This window comes from Gallus gallus, chromosome 2 (genome assembly GCF_016699485.2).
Source record: "Gallus gallus isolate bGalGal1 chromosome 2, bGalGal1.mat.broiler.GRCg7b, whole genome shotgun sequence".
In the NCBI taxonomy this organism is placed as follows: Eukaryota; Metazoa; Chordata; class Aves; order Galliformes; family Phasianidae; genus Gallus; species Gallus gallus.
Genome location: NC_052533.1, coordinates 8,761,772 through 8,779,632, shown reverse-complemented (window position 1 = coordinate 8,779,632; position 17,861 = coordinate 8,761,772). Strand labels below are relative to the sequence as shown.

General features: G+C 45.0%; 1 long non-coding RNA gene across 2 annotated transcripts; it reads right to left on the bottom strand.

Moving 5' to 3' along the window:
- Positions 1–212: 212 nt before the first annotated feature.
- Positions 213–13,039, bottom strand: LOC101747822. Of its 2 annotated transcripts, XR_006937704.1 has the most exons (6): positions 13,012–13,039; positions 12,683–12,805; positions 12,391–12,593; positions 3,675–3,766; positions 2,725–2,947; positions 213–1,285 (listed from the first exon to the last, which is right to left on the bottom strand). It is a non-coding gene; the product is annotated as an uncharacterized LOC101747822 (long non-coding RNA). The 2 variants fall into 2 exon arrangements; XR_006937705.1 differs by having other exon boundaries at positions 213–2,947; positions 12,683–13,039.
- Positions 13,040–17,861: the final 4,822 nt, after the last annotated feature.

The following is a 17,861-nucleotide window of genomic DNA, read 5'->3' as shown; positions in this document are numbered from 1 at the left end:
CCTCCTCATGGGTAATGAGGACAGCAGAGAGATGAATACAGGGTTTTGCCTGCTGGAGAAAGTGACTTTAGGCACCATGCAGTGCTATCTCTTTCCAAGAAGGGATTGGACTGGTATGACCTCGCACCAGAGACATCCCTTGAGCACCAATCCCCATTTTCTCACTCCTAGTAGAAACAGCTGAAAAGCAATCTACAAGAAAACCTGTTTTTTTTATTTTTTTTTTTATTTTTTTTAATTTACATCTTCAGGAGAACACCAGACAATTGAAAAGCAAGCAAACTCTTTCATACAAGATAAACTTGGGCGAACAGCCCAGCAGCTCCTGGTCTGCATCAAAACCAGAGTTGATGAGAGCTGTGAGACACCCACGCAGAGCAGGGCCAGAGCCATGGCAGGGGGAGATGAATCACCAGATGACGGATGCTTTCACCAGCTTCTTCAGGTAGCTGGAGCCTCAGGCCTCACAGAGAAACTCAGCATAGGCTCTCTACCATATTTCACATGAAATAATGCTCATCTTTCCATTTTCTCTTCTGTAAACAGCCAAGAGATACTTCTCTGACACTAATGCAAGCTGAGCAGGAACTGAAGTTTACAGCCTCTGAAAAGAAAATAATCAGTGAGAGTGCAGTTAGCAGTAGGGCTTGGGGAAGGCAAGGCAAATCAGAGCAAAAGGAGGCAGAGGGGAAGTGTCCTGTCCTCAGAGCAGGGGTCTGGGAGCACAAGGGCAGGAGAACAAGACACAAAGGCATTTGCTATTTCCTTTCTGAGGAAAATTATGATTAGCATGACAGCAACCATCATGTCCCTGGCTCAGGTGAGCACCCTCTGTACCAGGCACAAACCCACCACCAGTCTGAAGAGAACAAAGTCTGACTGGAAAGGACAGAGGAAAAATAAGGATGGAAGCCATTGAATGATTGATTGAGCTGAATGTAATGCAGAAAACAGAAACAGGCTCCTAGTCTGACACCCTGGGCTTGCTTGGTGGAAAAGTTCTCTGTGGGACAAGGTCCTGTTCCTCGTCTTGAATGCACATCCTAGGACTTGCTCTTGTGGCAAATTCAGCCTCAGCCTGACTGAAAAGCTGGCAAGGCTCTGCCTGTGCAAGCACAGTGGTACTGGAGATTTGGACATCACATCTCCATGCTGGACGTTGTGAAAATGGGATTGCATTGTTTCAAAGCCTTCTCTTGGGTATGCAGCCCAATTTCCCTCGTGGTCCTTTCCATCTGACTCCTTGGTTTGGACAGTCTCTGATGCCAGTCAACTCATCAGCTTTCTGCAGAAAGAGAGTAATTTTGGAAAGCTGAAACATGGTCTTAATTAACATGCTATTGTGGTTAATCTGCTTTACCAATCCCTTAATAAAGAGAATCAATAGTTACAGACATCAAAGTTGATGAGATCCCTCATAGGAAAAGAAAAATCTATAAAACATAGATGGCTACACTTCTCAGAGCTGCAAATTAAAACCAATGAGTTCCACTAAGCCTTACCCCAAGGTGAACATTACTGGTGTTGTGACACAGTGCACAGCTGGGTCCTGGGCCAGAACTGTTCTGCAGACTTTTGAACAGCAGGGGTCTTGTGCCTACTGCCTTCATAACCATGCCAGCTTGAATCGCACCCCAGTGCACAACAGGATGGATATGCAAAATTAATATGACTTTTCTTAGTATAGACCATCCAATTGTAGTTGGCCGTGGCAGTCATGTAGGTACAGTAGTAGAAACGGTTAGCCTTACAGCCTTGTGGAAAAAATTTACCAGGCACAGCATTAACTTGACTTACCTGACTTTTACTGTGATTGATGAAAGCAAAATGTGAATCATGAAGTACTTAGCTGTCAGAAAAAATCTTTGCCATGAAGTATAATATTTTTCAGTTTCAAAGTATGTGAGGAAGATTTATCCCCGCAATAATTTGGTGACTTCATTAAAACTCTACAGACTGAAGAAAAAAGAAAAAGCCTGAGACCTGCCCAACTTCTGCTTGCTTTTATGGAGGGGAAACACAGCCATTGCAGGGAAGAGCTTCACCCATTTTTGTGTCTGGTTGTTAAGGTCTAAACAAAGTTAAGTAGCTCTTGAGTTGGCCATCAGCATAGGACGGTGGCATTAGCATGGTCCCTTTGGGCATGAAATGACTGGATCAGAGCACAATTTACCACGAAGGTTTAAGTTGTAGCAAGTACATGTTCTCCCTTATGTTTGATGGGGACACTGAGATTTTCTAGTCTTTAATTATTTTTTTTTAATTTTTCTTGGAGAATAAATGCTACAGAGGTGCCCCAAAGCCAACCAAGAATAGATGAAGGAATATTGTGTCAGTGTAGCAGACAAATACAATTATTCAAGCCTTTATCTATAGCTGCGGCTACAGCACAACTTTCAGTCAGGAAGCTGAGCAGACAGGTACCCCCTCTGCAAAGGGGGAAAAGCAGCCTTTGGGGTCTCAGGGCCTCTGAGCAAACAGCTGACTGAATTCTCATTGCTGCACATGGGCTGTTTAAGTAACACAGATTTCCTGCACATCTGCCTGCCTGCCTCAGGGGGACGTGTGGGGTGGGTAAAGTGCACCACCGTGAATCCAGTTATCAAAGCAGACCCTTCTCTGTACATTTCTTGTTATCTCAACTTCTGTGTCAGAAATGTTCTCTTCCAATTTTCTGATAAATCCTGACTGCTGCTGGCCTGTAGTACTGATGTGACTTTTTACCTTTTGAGGAGATCCTTCCCAAAGTGGTGAGGTTGTTTTTTGGGTTGCTTTTTTTTACTGGATTGATACAAAGATTCTGTGTTGTTTTTTCTTCTGAAACTTCAGTACTTTGTGCCTTCACCTGTGATGCTATTTCCTATGATCCTACAAAGACTGATGTCATCTCTTGACTGTGTCTTAACAGGGAGTCCCACGTGGTCTGCCTCACAGGACTGCATCGTCACTGGGGGAATTAAAAATGTCCAAAGTGAAAAAAGAAGCAAAAAGTGTTAGATACCATTCCTGCTGGAACTAGGCAACCAAGCTCCCGACGGATTTTTGCAAAGCATCCCCCATAATATGTGTTTCTCCATCTGATTAAAAGCTCCTCTTTGTTTAAAAATAAACCTCCCATTCTTTCCATTTTTCTAAAAATATTCACACTTCTAGCTGAGATGCTGCTAATTGGTGACATCTTTGTGTTCTGAGTCTTACTCATTCCTGATCAAACAGAAGAGTCAGGCTTCAGTGATTCTTTGTGTTGGTGTTAAAAACTCCACACATTGGACATACATTCCCCATCTTGCAACACACAAGCCTTTTTGTCCTTATGGTGTATGAGATTTGGATGGTCATTTTCTTGCTAGGACTGTTGACTTGCCTTATTACTGTATACATATATATACATATACATATATTCCTATGTTCTTCTTATGACATTAGGACAAAATTTCTTCTCAGAAGGAGTGGTGCTGCAGTGGCACAGCTGCCCATGGAGGTGGTACAGTCACCATCCCTGGAGGTGTTCCGTAGAGATGTGGCACTGAGGGACGTGGTCAGTGGGCATGGTGGGGGTGGGCTGACGGTTACATCTTGGTGGTCTTTTCCAGCCTTAACGATTTTAGGATTCTATGATAACTGAGAGAGGAAATTGCATATTTTAAAGGCCTTTTGGTGAAAGAAAATCACACCTGTAAATGATAGGCCCCGATCCAATGCTTTAGTCCATGTGGGCAGGATGCAGATACTCTAATTCCATTAGGAGTCCATGTATAGCACATTCCTGTCAATAAACCCAGAGAAATGGTTAAAATCATTGACAAGGATGCTTGTGGGGTGGGAGTAGCAGCACAACGCAGGATGAAATACTGTCCCTGTCCATGTCGGGGATGGGAGTTGAGAGTTGGTGGTTTAGATTCCACTCATGGTTCATTGTTTTCCTCCCTGGAAGTTTTAAAGACGCAATTATTTGCACAAGCTGAAGAAGGCTGGCAAATTCAATAAGGCAAGTTTTTGATAAAGGTCTTTTGTTAATTTAGTACAAGACCTGGAAAAAATACATATAGCCTTAGGTTGTTGAGATTAATGAAGCACACTGTGGAGGTGTCCTGAACTGGATGCATTAGCAAATGTATCTAAGCCAAAAAGGCACCAGCAAAGAGCAGAGCAAGGTGCCTTACTTAGGCACTCTCCAACAACTTACAAGGACACAGAGGAGCCAGAAATAAATAAAGCCACAGTGCAGTAGGGATGCAATGGGCTGCCCATCGCTGTGGGTTGAGCAGATACAGATCAGACTACATGGAAGGAAAAAGAAGGTGGTGAATTTCTCCCTAGAAGTCGCCTGGCTGACATAGCCTCTGTACAGTAGAGCATGGATAAGCAAGCCACCTCACATTATCGCTTCCATCTCTCATGCTGGCTTTTGTAGAGTGATAAAGAATTAGGTTTAGCAAATTAGGTAGGGGAAAGGGAATTTGGAAATGACACTCCCGATGATTGATGATACTAATAAGTATTGTGCCAAGGAGATCCCCTTCCCCCACCGAATAGGGCACATGCACACACAGCCTTGCACACCAAACATAAACATTACCGTGTGCAATATATACTGAGGCATTTAGAGAGGGGAAAATAAAAACAAATGTTCACAGAAACCTTTGTTCATACAAAATCTGTAAAATGCTGTGAAATATACATGCACTATCCATATATAGGAACGTGTAGAGAAGTACACAATTTATATGCACAGAAATATGTTTATTTTTAGAATTCCCGTGCACACATATCTCCTTTTGCAAGATAGATAACAGGACAAAACCACGGCAGATGATTGTTAATCTTGTGCTGCAGGAAGCCCTAGTTCAGCTCCCTGGTTTTGCTTCATCTGAGGCAAGATTTGAACCTTTCCCTTGGGGGAAAGGTGTTCTGCAGAGGAAATATTTTTGCTTCAGCCTGTTCATTCAAACAGGGAGAAGTGGAAGTAGACTTATGGTAGGATGTGGAAGGAGGAGGTGTACTTTTTTGCTTCGTATGAATCAGAGTAAATTTTTAACCTGTCTGTCATACACAGGTGCTTTAACAACCGAGATGTACTGGGCTAGGATGGACAGACTGGCACATGGACCAGATGATCTTAGTGGTCTTTTCCAACCTTAATGATTCTATGATTCTATGAAATACATGGACATACTTGTCCTTAGCATGTCTACTGGGTGAGCCATATCCCATTTAACCATCTTCCTACAACATTTGCAAGGTACTGGATATTCAAGTGGGGAAATTCTCACTTCAATAACCTGTTTTCAGGCCCTGTTTCAATTGAGCTGGAGCTCTTAACAGCTTCTCAGCTACGGGCAGCACAATTACTCCGTCATCTTGGACACACATAGGAGCGTGTGGCAGCTTAATAAGATTTTAATGATGACAATAGCACCTATCTGGTAGATTTGGGTGCTGAAGGATACCTAAATACCCTTTGAAGAGCTGGACCTCTGTTGCTATGGTGATAAAAACTGTATAAAAAGCTACATGGAATGGAATAAAATATTGTATTTAAATAGATCCATGGAGATCTACAAGTTTATTTCTCTTTTAGGTTTCATATCCATGCACGTTGATGCGTGCTTACCGTAGTTTCCATCTGCTGTTTGGTTTGATACACAAGATTAGGTGACATGGCAATGCACTCCTTACTCTCATTGCAGCAGCCAGCCCATACAGTCAGAGATTTGCTGTATAGTGAAATCTGGAAATGTTACTTTTGCCCACTCTTGAGAAATGTGTTAATCACATAGGAAGCAACTGGTGAGCTGTGCTAGCAAGTGTCTGGAAGGTGGTGTATATGTGTGCGTGTGCTGACAGCACACTTCTTTGCTGCAGACTAAATTGAGGGCTATTGGATGACTGCAAGACTGAGACTTCAGCACTGCTCAGTCCCAAACCAAGTAACAGTAAAACTAATGTAGACTCCTTTCCTCAAGGTATTTTCTTCTGTCTTGTTAGGATTTTAATCCAGAGCACCACCACTGTCAAGAGTTGAATGGGGCTCCCCATACAGAGCAGCTGCCTGGTCTCTATAAGAATCATTTCAGAGCATAAAAAGGCTTTGTTCTGCTGTCAGCTGACATGCAGCTTTTCACCACTGCAACATGAAGTGTCTCCTTCCAGCAGATTCCTTCTGAAATTATCCCTAGCTCTTTGTAACATGACAGGAGATGCACAGTTGGTCCATTTGTATGTACTGGTTACCACACAGCGCTTTGCCTTATACCAGTGTATGGACAAAGTTAATCCACTCTTTTGGAACTGACTTTCAGAGTAAAACTTCTGCTCTCCAATTTGTTTTTGTTCTAGTTTCCTGGTCTGACTCATCGTCATTTCAGAAGCCTGGAACTGCTTTTGTGCTACAGATAACAGCTACAGAAATGCCCAGAATTGTCCAAATCACAGAATCACAGAGTTGTTGGTTGGATGGGACTTCTGGATGTCTTTTGCCTCCATCTCCCTGCTCACCATCTAACCAGGTTCGGGGATCTGTGTTGCTCAAACTTGCAAACCTCAAATCATGGATGTTGCACAGCCTTAATGCTGAGTTCTTCCACTGTTCTCTTAATGTAGCCCGGGACACTACAATAACGCTCTGTCAGAGCTCAACATTGGCACATATTCAGCCAACATCATCTTCCTCCAGGGCATCTCCAGGAATGCTGTGGCTTAGGCAGTCTTTTCCCATGCCAGGACTGATTCTGTCCAATGTGTAGGACTTTGTGTTTCTAACTGAAGCTCCTGAGGTTTCTATTGGTTTCTGAGAGCTGCACCAGTCTGAATGCTGCAAAGCCGTAGCCCATCACCTCCAGCAAGGAGCCAACAAAACTGTGGAGCTGGTAAGGCAGAGATGATCCTGTGTTTGCTACACAGAAACACCAAGGGCTCAGACTTACAAGCCCATACCACCACTAAATCATTTTGAATCTTGAGTTCATCAAAAGTAGCACCTTTACTGCTTTCGTGAGACCTGGTGGGACCTCAGCATCTGTGGTCATCACAGCCTCAAGCATCAGTGTTCCTGCAGCAATTAATGTATTTTCGGACATACTCAGAAGTTTCTCAGCTTTAACAGGTCTGAACAGATCAGCATCTATTTTGGATATGATTCCTTTTGTTATCCACAAATTAGGCATCTGCCTTGCAGGCAGGGGAGCCTAAGCTAGTAATTCAGGAGCAAAAGACCAGACAACACATGGGGAGAAAGACAGCAAATAACCAGAGAAGTCTACTGTGACAACTCTCTGCCAGTCCCCTGTCAGCATCCCTGCAATTTTTCTCTCTTTCAGGATATTGGCTGCCTGTGACATTATTTCTTCATCCAGAATTCAAATTAGAGTGATCAGAGGCTGACCTGCAGAGTTTAGTTCATCATGTTGTTTCTTTTCCTACTGATTACATAAATAATCAAAGGAAGGAAAGTGTCTTTTACATTAATACACAATTGCACAAGCTTCCATGAGAACACAGGGAGGAGTACGTGGAGTGGCAAAGCCAGGTTTGAATTGTCGTATCTTGTGAGTCTAAAGGCACGTCATCTTCAAAGTGACAAAGCAGTTTAAACTAAACTCATCTTCATTCATAACCTATCAGTGCATATGGAGTGCATGGGGAAACATCAGTATTTAGCACTGAAGTTCCTCATGGTTCTCATTTCTCCAGGTAGAAAACAGAAGTGGAAACCCAGAGAAACATGATGAACAGAGAACCAGATCTGTGGAAATGTGGCAAGAGTTATATGCTCATCCTCTTGCATTCAAGAGAATATGGAGGCTGTAGTGTAAGGTTATAATGAGTTAAGGCTAAAATATCTGCCATTTGAGTTGTCTGCTTCATGTTTGGTGCTCAAGTATAGATGGGAAAATGCAGAACAGAAGTTTCTCCATCCCAGCTAGTGAATTTTCTAAAATATACTCTCTCCATTTCATCCTAATGAAGTGTCTTTCCATCAGATGACTGAGGTCATAGGGCAGAAGATTGGAGCCTCTGTATGGTCGTGAAGTTGAGGCTGCAAACAGACATAATGGGTCATACGATCTAATATTCAGCATAGATATCTTTATGTTTCCCAGAAATTAGCCTCTATTGCTCAGCTCTGCCACCACTCAGCCAGCTGGCATGAGAGCCCAAGACACCTTTGGAGTGCCGTTTCATGTCACCGTGGCAGAATTTTCCTCTATTCCCTTCTGGCACAGTCTTGCAACCTGCCTGTGGCTGCCCAGCATCTCTTCAAGCTTCAGATCTGTGTTCAGCATCACAGCTGGGTCCTGCTGCTACCAGAGCTAATTAGTCGTGCGGGTCACTGCCTTCATGAAGATGTTTTTGTTGTCCTGGTGCTGAGTACCCTGTTGCTTTGCTACTGGCACTTACCCCGCTTTCAGCACAGAGCCTTAAGGCTCCAAGACTCCAGCGGAGATAGACTCTTAGTACAGTAATTAGGCTCAAACACAGAGGGAAAGCAGCCCATGTTCTGCCACAGCCTGTACAACTTCTTAGGTGTCCTCTTTCCCCTTTGCTTTGTGGTCTGTGTAATGGTAGCATGCTCTAATTAAAGCATTTGGGTCTAGCTTGCTGTAGCCAGGCTGGACAGGAGCTCTGATTGAAGTGAGTCACACAGCGGAGTGACATCTGTTCACCCCTAAGGTGAAGGGCCACAAGCAGATGGGCAAGCTCCCAGATCTCTGCCCTGGGATATAGCCTCATCCCTGTTGCGTTCCTCGCATTGGCTCAGCTGGAATCACAGTGAGCCAAGGTGTCACAAGAGCCTGGGGAATGCAAGGGAGAGCACAGTATCTGCAGTGAGGAGAACACACTTGAGCAGGCTGAGAGCCACAAGGCCGAGCTGCCTCGTGAAGCCTCGTTTAAGGAGCACCTGGGCTGTCACGTAGTGGGCGCTCACTCAGTGAATGCTGATTGCTGTGATCTGAACATCTTCAGGACACCCAGCATCGAAAACCTGCAAAGATTCAACCCCAACAAGTAAATGCTGTACTCTCTCATGAAGAAGTTGAGACATTTTGTTAAGGATATTGAACTTATCTGCAGTATTTTACATCCCCAAAATGAGCACTGACTCATGCATCCTGAACACAGGTGGAATCAGCCAAAGAAGGATGGAGAAGCTCTCTGTTTTCTTCAGATATGCAGCAAATGTCCAAAGAGGAAATGCTACAGCAACTGTAAAATAGGAGATGTTCTTCTGGGGGCGTTTGGATTAGTCTGATGACAACACTGCTATCCAGTAGGCAAGGAACAAATCCCTTTCTCAGAAAGGCAGATGTGAAGCGCTGTTGCTGACCGACTTCAGTGATACTTAGGAAGAGCGATAATCACAGCAGAATGTAGAAGTAAGCCCTTCGTGCTTAATTTTCTGGGGAGGTGAGAATCTTTCTGAATAACATGAACAGGTAGATATGGAATGAATATTGTGCCAGAGTCCCTGGTATTAGATTCACCAGGGTGCTGGGGTGCCTAACTGCTGTTTTGTGCATTAACTTGCAGACCAGCTCTCCTTCAAGCCTCTTTGCTACCTAAATTACAGAGATGTCCAGGTCTCCCCTTCCCTCTACAAGTCCCCATGACACCTGAATTTCAGCTGCTGCAGCTCCCTATCTTGGGCTCACAAATCAAACATTCCCCCTTCTTGCTGTGCTCATGGGACCTGAGCTATTCCAAGCTGCAATAAAGACATAAATATTCATTAAGTCACAGGGAGCAAGAAACTGTAAGGAATCGATTCTACAGCCTTGGGGGCTGGATCCTGACATGCACCAGGGGGAGAGAGAGGGCTGGGGACCCTAATTCTCTGAATGCTAAATTACACATGTACAGGTAGGATCTCCTATAAAATGGGAAATAACAATTGTGAGATAGATCGGGACTGCTTCATCCTGCCAAACTCAGTACTGCATTGAGTAGAAAGTGTGCAGAAAGAGGGGAGATTTGGCTGTGAGATCCTGACCTGGAACAGCAGAGCAGGGGTTTGGCTTGTGGTGTTCCCTCCCCACTGCGAGAGGACCCAGTGGAAGGGAGGAGTGTTTGGCTGTGTTGTATGAGAAGGTGCAGGGAGGTGAGGGATAGCAGCTCCAGGTATGGCTGCAGGATCCTTTCCTCAAGGCAAGGGAAAAATGCATCAGTGGAACTCATGTCAGGCATCTCAGTCAGCACGTTGCAGGCGAGGATCTACACAAGCCCAATACCACAGCACCCGGCAAACTTTACCAGTGGAAACTCTGACTCTTAGGGAATTGAGTGCTACCTGGGAGGAGATAGGAGGAAAGAGGAGATTTACATTTGGGCTTACGAAATAAAGCCGTCCCTGTTAACCCAGCCCCAGGTCTGTTGCTTCCTGCTGACTCCCACTTCATGTTTTTAAACCATTTGTTCCTTCACTCCAAGACTTGCTAATAATAACAACAAAAATAAGAGGGGGGGGGGAAGTGCGATATCCAAACCCTCTACGGGCAGTCAGAAGCACACAGCCACTCCCTACTGTACTGCAGTGTCAGAAGAATTCCCCAGCTCTGCCATTGCAATAGCAGCTGAACAAAAGGAACCAAGCAGATCTCGGTGCCACCCCAAGCAAGGCTGCTGGAGCAAACACAAGGCTGAGCTCACCCCGTGCATTTACCAGTGCAATAAGTGCTGGTTGCACCCTCATCTCCCTGCAGCCGCTCTGCAGTTTGCACCAAGTACCCTTCTGCTGCTGTATTTCTCTAATTCTCTTTCGGATTCATGTGGAATATATTCTCGCCTCTTTTGTCTAACCTTTGTCTTTTAGCTTTTTGTCTGCCTTGTGAATTCTGCCTAATTAGGAACCTTCCAAATTCCCTTGTGACCTCAAGTTTTCTCATGCAGAATTCAGAATTAGAGCATTTTTCGTGGCTGGTTTTCAGGGCTGGGTCCTTTTTGCACTTTAAAAGTGCTAAAATAACAATTAACAATACTTTGCACTTGCGTACAGTTGTGCTTTTTTGTTTGGTGGGGTGTTTTCATTTGTTTGTTTGTTTCCTCCAGGGATCGCAAAGCACTTTATAAGTGGTAATTAATTAAGATTCAACATTGTGAGGGGAGGGATCATAGAATCATAGAATGGCCTGGGTTGAAAAGAACTACACTGATTATCGGGTTTCAACCCCCCTGCTACGTGCAGGGTCGCCAACCAGCAGACCAGGCTGCCCAGAGCCACATCCAGCCTGGCCCTGAATGCCTCCAGGGATGGGGCATCCACAGCCTCCTTGGGCAACCTGTTCCAGTGCGTCACCACCCTCTGGGTGAAAAACTTCCTCCTAATATCTAACCTAAATCTCCGCTGTCTCAATTTAAGACCATCCCCCCTTGTCCTATCACTATTCACCCTCATAAGCAACCATTCCCCCTCCTGTTTATATGCCCCCATCAAGTATTGGAAGGATGAATACATAGGGACACGCCTCTTTTCCACTGCAGAACTTCGGCCATCGCTGGGGTAGGCAGCAATAACTGGTTGATGTAATATATTGAGTGGCAGGCAGCAGCTTTCAGGCTAGAAAGTAAAAGCAATACAACACAACACACTGTTGAGCGTACGAAAGGAACTCACACAAACAGACTGAAGTGACACAGAGTGAATTTTAAGCACAATGCCAACGTTAGCCCTCCTCCCAGCCAGGCCCAGCCCGCAGAGGTAACCCCCCCCGCCCGCTAACCCGGAGCGGGGCGCTCCCGGCTGCCCGCCCCCTGCAGCCCCGCTGGGACTCACGCCTGATCCGGAACGCAGAGCGAACAGTGCCACCTACTGAACCCTCCGCTCGTAGGGGGCGGCTGCCCGGCAGATGCATCACCCACACCTGTGAAACCCGGCGTGTTTTGTCAGCAGTGCACACGCGGTGCGTGCACAGAGAGAGACAGACAGCAGAAGAGTCGCTACGCCAGAAGAGGAGCGAACTTCTGCTTGTTTACTGATAGCACTTTTTCATTACGGTGACGAGAAAAGACACGAGCACGGAGCAAAGCACCAGCTGGAAGCTGTGTTTGAGGCCCCACGATAGCTGGCGGTCCTGTCTTGCCTCTGCTGCCTCAGTCTTCAGAATATTAATGAAGAGTGTTTATTATTTTCAGCGTTCCTTCCCCTTACAAGGACAGTATTAATGATATGAGGAAGTAAACAATTCACTGAGCCACAGAGCCCTAACAGTTATTAATTTCCGAGGAGCTATCCTCACACCAATCTAGGAACTGGGACGTTGGAGAATGGTGTGAATAAACATAACACATACAAACACTGGCTTACAAATATCAGACATTGGTCCAGCTGGACAAAACTCTTCCTTTACAACTATCACGTTTGGACATTTGGTATCTAAAAGCATGCTGTTTTACCTTGAATGTTGCTCAGGCTCTTTGCTGCAGTCCCTACCACTGCAGTCCAGCTGGGTCAGCCTCTCCCAAAGCAACCCCAGTGGAGGACTACAGGCTCCTACACTCTGCTTCAGTGTCCTGGAGATGAGTTGGGATTTCTCCTGGTATCACCAGGGATGAGTTCCCCGTTGCTGGTACGGCTGCATCACTTTGGGGTGTCTCTGCTGTTGAAGGTGAGCGTTGCTGGATAAAGACACAATAGGAAGCCATGGCAAAATGCAACACGCTCTTGCATGCCTGATAAATGCCTCACCTGGCTGCTGCTCGGTTCTCCTTTGTTTTCATGGCTTGGCTTGAAAAGAAGAGGTGGGTGCTCTCATGTAGGATACAGGGTGCTCTGCTGGTCTTGGAAATGGGAGAACATTTCCACCTTGGGCTGAAGAAAGCTGAGAGTTAGATATTCCCCATCCTAGGCTCTACAGCTGCATAGTTTAAAACATAGGAAATGGCACCACTAGTACTACACTCCCACTTCTTAGGAAAGCTGACTTAGCAGATTTCAAAGGCATGAAAACAACTAGCATTTACAGCAGCTCCTTTTCCTTACACTGCCCCCCCTCAAGCAAGGCAAACAGAAGCAACCTCTGCACTGCAAGTCTTTACAACTTCCTATGCCACTGCCTGACAAAGAGATTTAAGTGGATGTCTCCCTCTCTTTTTTCTTCATCCCAGGTCCCTAAATTTCAGCTGTGTATGCTAATTAGACCAGTTGGGCTCAGGCTGCTGGCGGTAGTCCTCATTACCCTTTTGAGATTATCCCAACAGCCCATGGGGACCAGACCTTAGAGAGCTCTGCAAAATCCAGCAGAAAAGGTGCAGTTTGAGATCAGCTCCCAGCAGAGCTGAGGAGTGCAGAGCCAGCTCGAGGCTGGTAAAACTCAGTTCTACAAAGGCAGGGGAGAAAAAAAGGAATATTTAGGGGAGGAATGTAGGAGGGAAAAGCTGGGAGCCACCAGTTTGGGGAAAAACTGCTTTTTCTAAGTTCTCTCTGGGCTGCTGAACACATCTGCCCAAATGCCATGTGAGTGGGGAATAAGATATGCTGGACCACATGAGAAGGGAGATAGCCTGGGAAGGAGAGCAGGACCAGCTGCTTCGGTTGTTGCTCAGGAGAAGGGAAGCTGGAGGCTGACCCCAGAACCAGGAATGGTTGACTCCTAGAGTCTCCACCAGTAGCTGTGCAGATAGCAACCGGCCAGACTGGGCACCAGGGCAGTAATGTGCCACAGAGCTTGAGCAAGCAGCTGGTCAGCAGAGGGAGGCAGTGGACCAGCCCCAGCTGCTGCAGGGAACCAACTGTGCCAGTCTGTAAGGGCAGCCCTGGAAGAATAAAGACAGAGGGGTAAGGTTCTTTCTTGGAGCATGGTTTTTCCCAAAGCTCTGTCCAGGTGCCAAGACTCATCTTGCTGGAGCCCTGTGGAGATGAGCGACCTTCCTAAGGAAGATCCCTAGCATGCTGTGACAGCTACCTTTTTCAACTGCCATTGTCTGAACTTGTGTTATTGACCTGTGGGGAAGGGAATCCAATTTTTCTGAAAGGCAATGGCTGGTTTCATTTTCTTATATATGAATCCACATTCGATTGCAAGATTTGTACATGGTACTGAGCACTGAGCCCCTAATCCTCACCAAAGCCCCTGGGTGTGCCTTCACTACAGGAACAAATAAAAATAGTGATTGCATTAGGTATCCATTCATCAAAGCAGGGTGCCATCTAAGGATGCTGCCTCTTATAGCCTCACTATAGTGCATTAACTTCCAAAACAAAAATAATTCAAATAATAATTTCTGTTTCAGGTTGCTCTAAGCCAGATAGTCATAAGGGCAGGCTGTCAAGTTTCTAGCACCAATTAATGTATTGATAAAGCTTCTGGAGTAGTGATATTAACAGCATCTTCTAACAAAGATACCTGCAGGTAATATCAACCCAATTACTATTGAATCTGAGATGGGGGAACCGGTGAGCCTGCCTTAACAAAATTACCAAGATACATTGAATTATTTCTACCAATATGGAAACTAATACAAGAGAGAAGCACTGAGTGAGACATATTTGTCTTTGTTGAGCAAAGCTGAAGTGCAGATGTTCCCCAGGCCATTCTAGCCCATGTTGGTGATATATTCAGAGCTCTGGATGTTTCAAGTAAATATGTTGTTAGCCACACTCCCTCTGCTGTCCCTACTGATTTTCATTAAAGAAATAGATCCTTAAAGCAAAAAGAGACCCACCAACAGAAGGATGTTTTTCACAACATACATCACAGTCAGGGAGGAGAATTAGCACCAAAGTGGGACACCAAAAGTAGATGCTTTTACTGAGCTATGGATGGTCACAAAGCATTAGTGCACCTCCACTCCTGTAGCAAAATCAACGTAGCCAAACCAGCATTTAACATCCTTTGGATCCACCCTGGTCAATTCAGAGATGTTAGCTTCAGGGTGAGGAGAGTGGGGAATGTGATCAGACACGAACAATCACAAAGGCTTTATTGTAAGCAAAAGGAAAGAACACTGGATGAGAGAAGTTTGGGATGTGTCCATCTTAGCTCTGTGGCAAATGTTTCTGCAGACTCAGAAGACAGTCCCCTCTAAACAGAGTTGTTAAAATCCTAATGTGCCCCAATCGTGCTCTGTCACTTTTTCACTTAATCCATATATATGTATGTCTGTGAATATATATATGTGTGTGTGAATATATATGTGTGTGTGTGTGTGTGTATATATATATACATTATATATATATACTATATATATATATTATATATACTAGTAAGCAACCCATCAAGGAAACTAAGGAGCAAACTACATACAGGGTAACAGTCCTACTCAGAGACACTGCTTTCACTGTTTCTCTTCCTTTGGTAGATTGTTATATTTTGCAATGATGTCTCCTCTCTGTTTTCTCTTAATTGTCCTTAATTCTATTAAACAGACAAACATCAACTGCAAATAATACGTGCTTAATTATGCAGTGTTGCTGGCTGATACAGTATTATCATCAGCTTTTCTTTTAATATTTTGGCAGCCTACAAATGAAACCTTTACAATACATTTAAATAGCCTCTCTCACAGAAATGGTCATGAATCCATCGCTTGCACAGCCTCACCTCTGGTCATGGAAGGCCAGCAGGGATGGTGAAAGGGAGCAGCTCCCACCCAAATGAGCTTCCAGATGCCCCCGCTTGATATGGATCTGATGGCGGGAGGTTAGCAAATGGTTGCCAGGTGCCCCTAGAGATATCCAGGAGGTTCCATCATGCAACACAAAACAATCATTTTCAAAATAAAGCAAAAAAAAAAAAAAAATTCTCTGGGTTTTGTCATCATTATTATTTGTAATCGCTTCTGAGGATGGAGAAGTCTTGTCAGACCAGATGGGGCCAGCATATATAATGAATGACACAGTACATTGCACAGGAACCAGAAGTAGCTGAGAGCAATAGGGTCCCTGGACTGTCGCTATTGCATTACAGACAAACAGATCCAAATGGAATTTGGTAAAAGATGTAGCCATGAACACAAAGGGCCATCTTTGCAATGAAGATATTGCAAAGATGCTATGCAGCAGGCAGCATTTTTCACCTGTGAACACAAAAAAATCTGGCAGACTCTGGTGCAGCAACCACTTTGCTGTGCTATGGTAGGCTTGATCTGGTCCTCCAGGAACCTAGGATCTTCTTGAGTCTGGGTTTCTGTGGCATGTTTGCCACAGAGTCTGTGATTAAAACCAGAATCATTTCGTATAGATTGCCCAGCTGTAAAAAACCTTGTGAGATGAGATTTATTTTATAAGGTACTTTGCTATTTTTTAACATCTTTTCCATCTGTGTACTGCCTGTGCAGAAGTAGTACATTTTCCTGCCCTGTTATACAGCAGCTAAAACAGATCCATGAGCTATGTCCTTGTTTCAGAGGCTAAACTACACCCTGGTTGGCCCTAGGCCTCACTCTTTCCCTTGGCAGCCTCCCATCATTACCAGCATCCAGGTGATGAGAGGCAGTGAACCTTCTTAGGAGGGATGGCAGTGGGCCCAAAGGATGGTTCATAAGTAATGGGATAGGATATAGGACCAGCTCTCCTTTTTCAGGGAGCTGGTCATGCTGTTCCAAGCAGATTTGTACTTGTGTTAATTTCCAGGAGTAAATACTGTTTGAAGACAGAGCATTTGCTTTGAATGAGGCTATGAGGAGGGTTTGGTACTGTAAATGGGTGGGGCAAAATAAGTCTCACAGCAGTGCTGGCCCTGCTTGGAGATGAGGGCTGGGCCAGAGGGCCTGCATGGCCTACGTCAGCGTGAGCGATTCGGGACAGCACAGTGTAGGGATGGATCCTGGGCACTGAGAGGCCTGCCCAGAGGTCTTGAAGCATCCTAAAACTCATACAGCCAGCACTGCCATGAGTAATGGGACCCTTCTGTGCTGGCTTCATACAGCAGCCGGCCACTGAATGAGTGAAGAGTTTAAAACAGTGCAGAAGCAGCTCCCTGCATTAACACAGCTGAGTCATGAAGGCCAGAAGCAGCCTTCCGCTACTGCGGGGTGGCACAAAGGCCGAATAATGAAGGGAAGCTTACGCCGCTGCTGCTGCCTTTACTCCAGAACTCGTTTTGTTCTTGCAAGCTCTCAGCCAGTCACCATTCATGCACAGGTGCAACTATAAAGGGCCAAATGTGGAAGGCAGGGTGTGACTAAGCCCAAAAATGAGCGACACGAATGCATTATTCATGCAGAAAGCTTACAATGCTCTGCAATTCCTTTCTTTGGAGCAGATCACTCTGCTATCAACATCAGCTACAAGACTCTTTGTTTCTGACACCTGCCTTCGTGTCTTTTTTACCTCAGAGGTGAGGTGGCTGTGTATTTGCATGGAATAGTTGTCTGGGTCAAGTTCTGTGAGGGAGTAGCGGTGGCACGAGGAGTGATTGGGACCAGAAATCATGTGCCACAGCTGCCTCTCTGAGGAGTCAGTGAGCTGTCATGAACTTTGCTAGAGATCTGTATCAGAGGTACTTGTAAGAAGGGTAGAAATGTATTAGAGGGCAGAGCAAGGAGAGAGGAAGAGGGGACCAGAGAAACAGAAAAGGGAAGGTGAGGAAGGAAGGAGAAAGGAACTTCCAACCAACACAAAAAAGCTCGAAGCTTGACTTTGTGGTTGAAAATAATAGGGTTTTTAACAGTTAAAAGGTTTTAAAAGGTCATTATGCATTTAGCAGCAAAAGAGCAATATGAATTTCTAAGCAGCAACATCTGGAAGATCAAAAGAAATCATACTTCAATCAACATGAAAATCTCTGCTCATTACACGCAATCATATTTAGTTATTAATAGACATCGGCTAGACACTGACATTTTACACATTTCATCCTATGATGCGCCAGGGACACTTCTGGCATTTAGTTTATCATTTTCATCAGTGTCATGGAAAGAGTGAC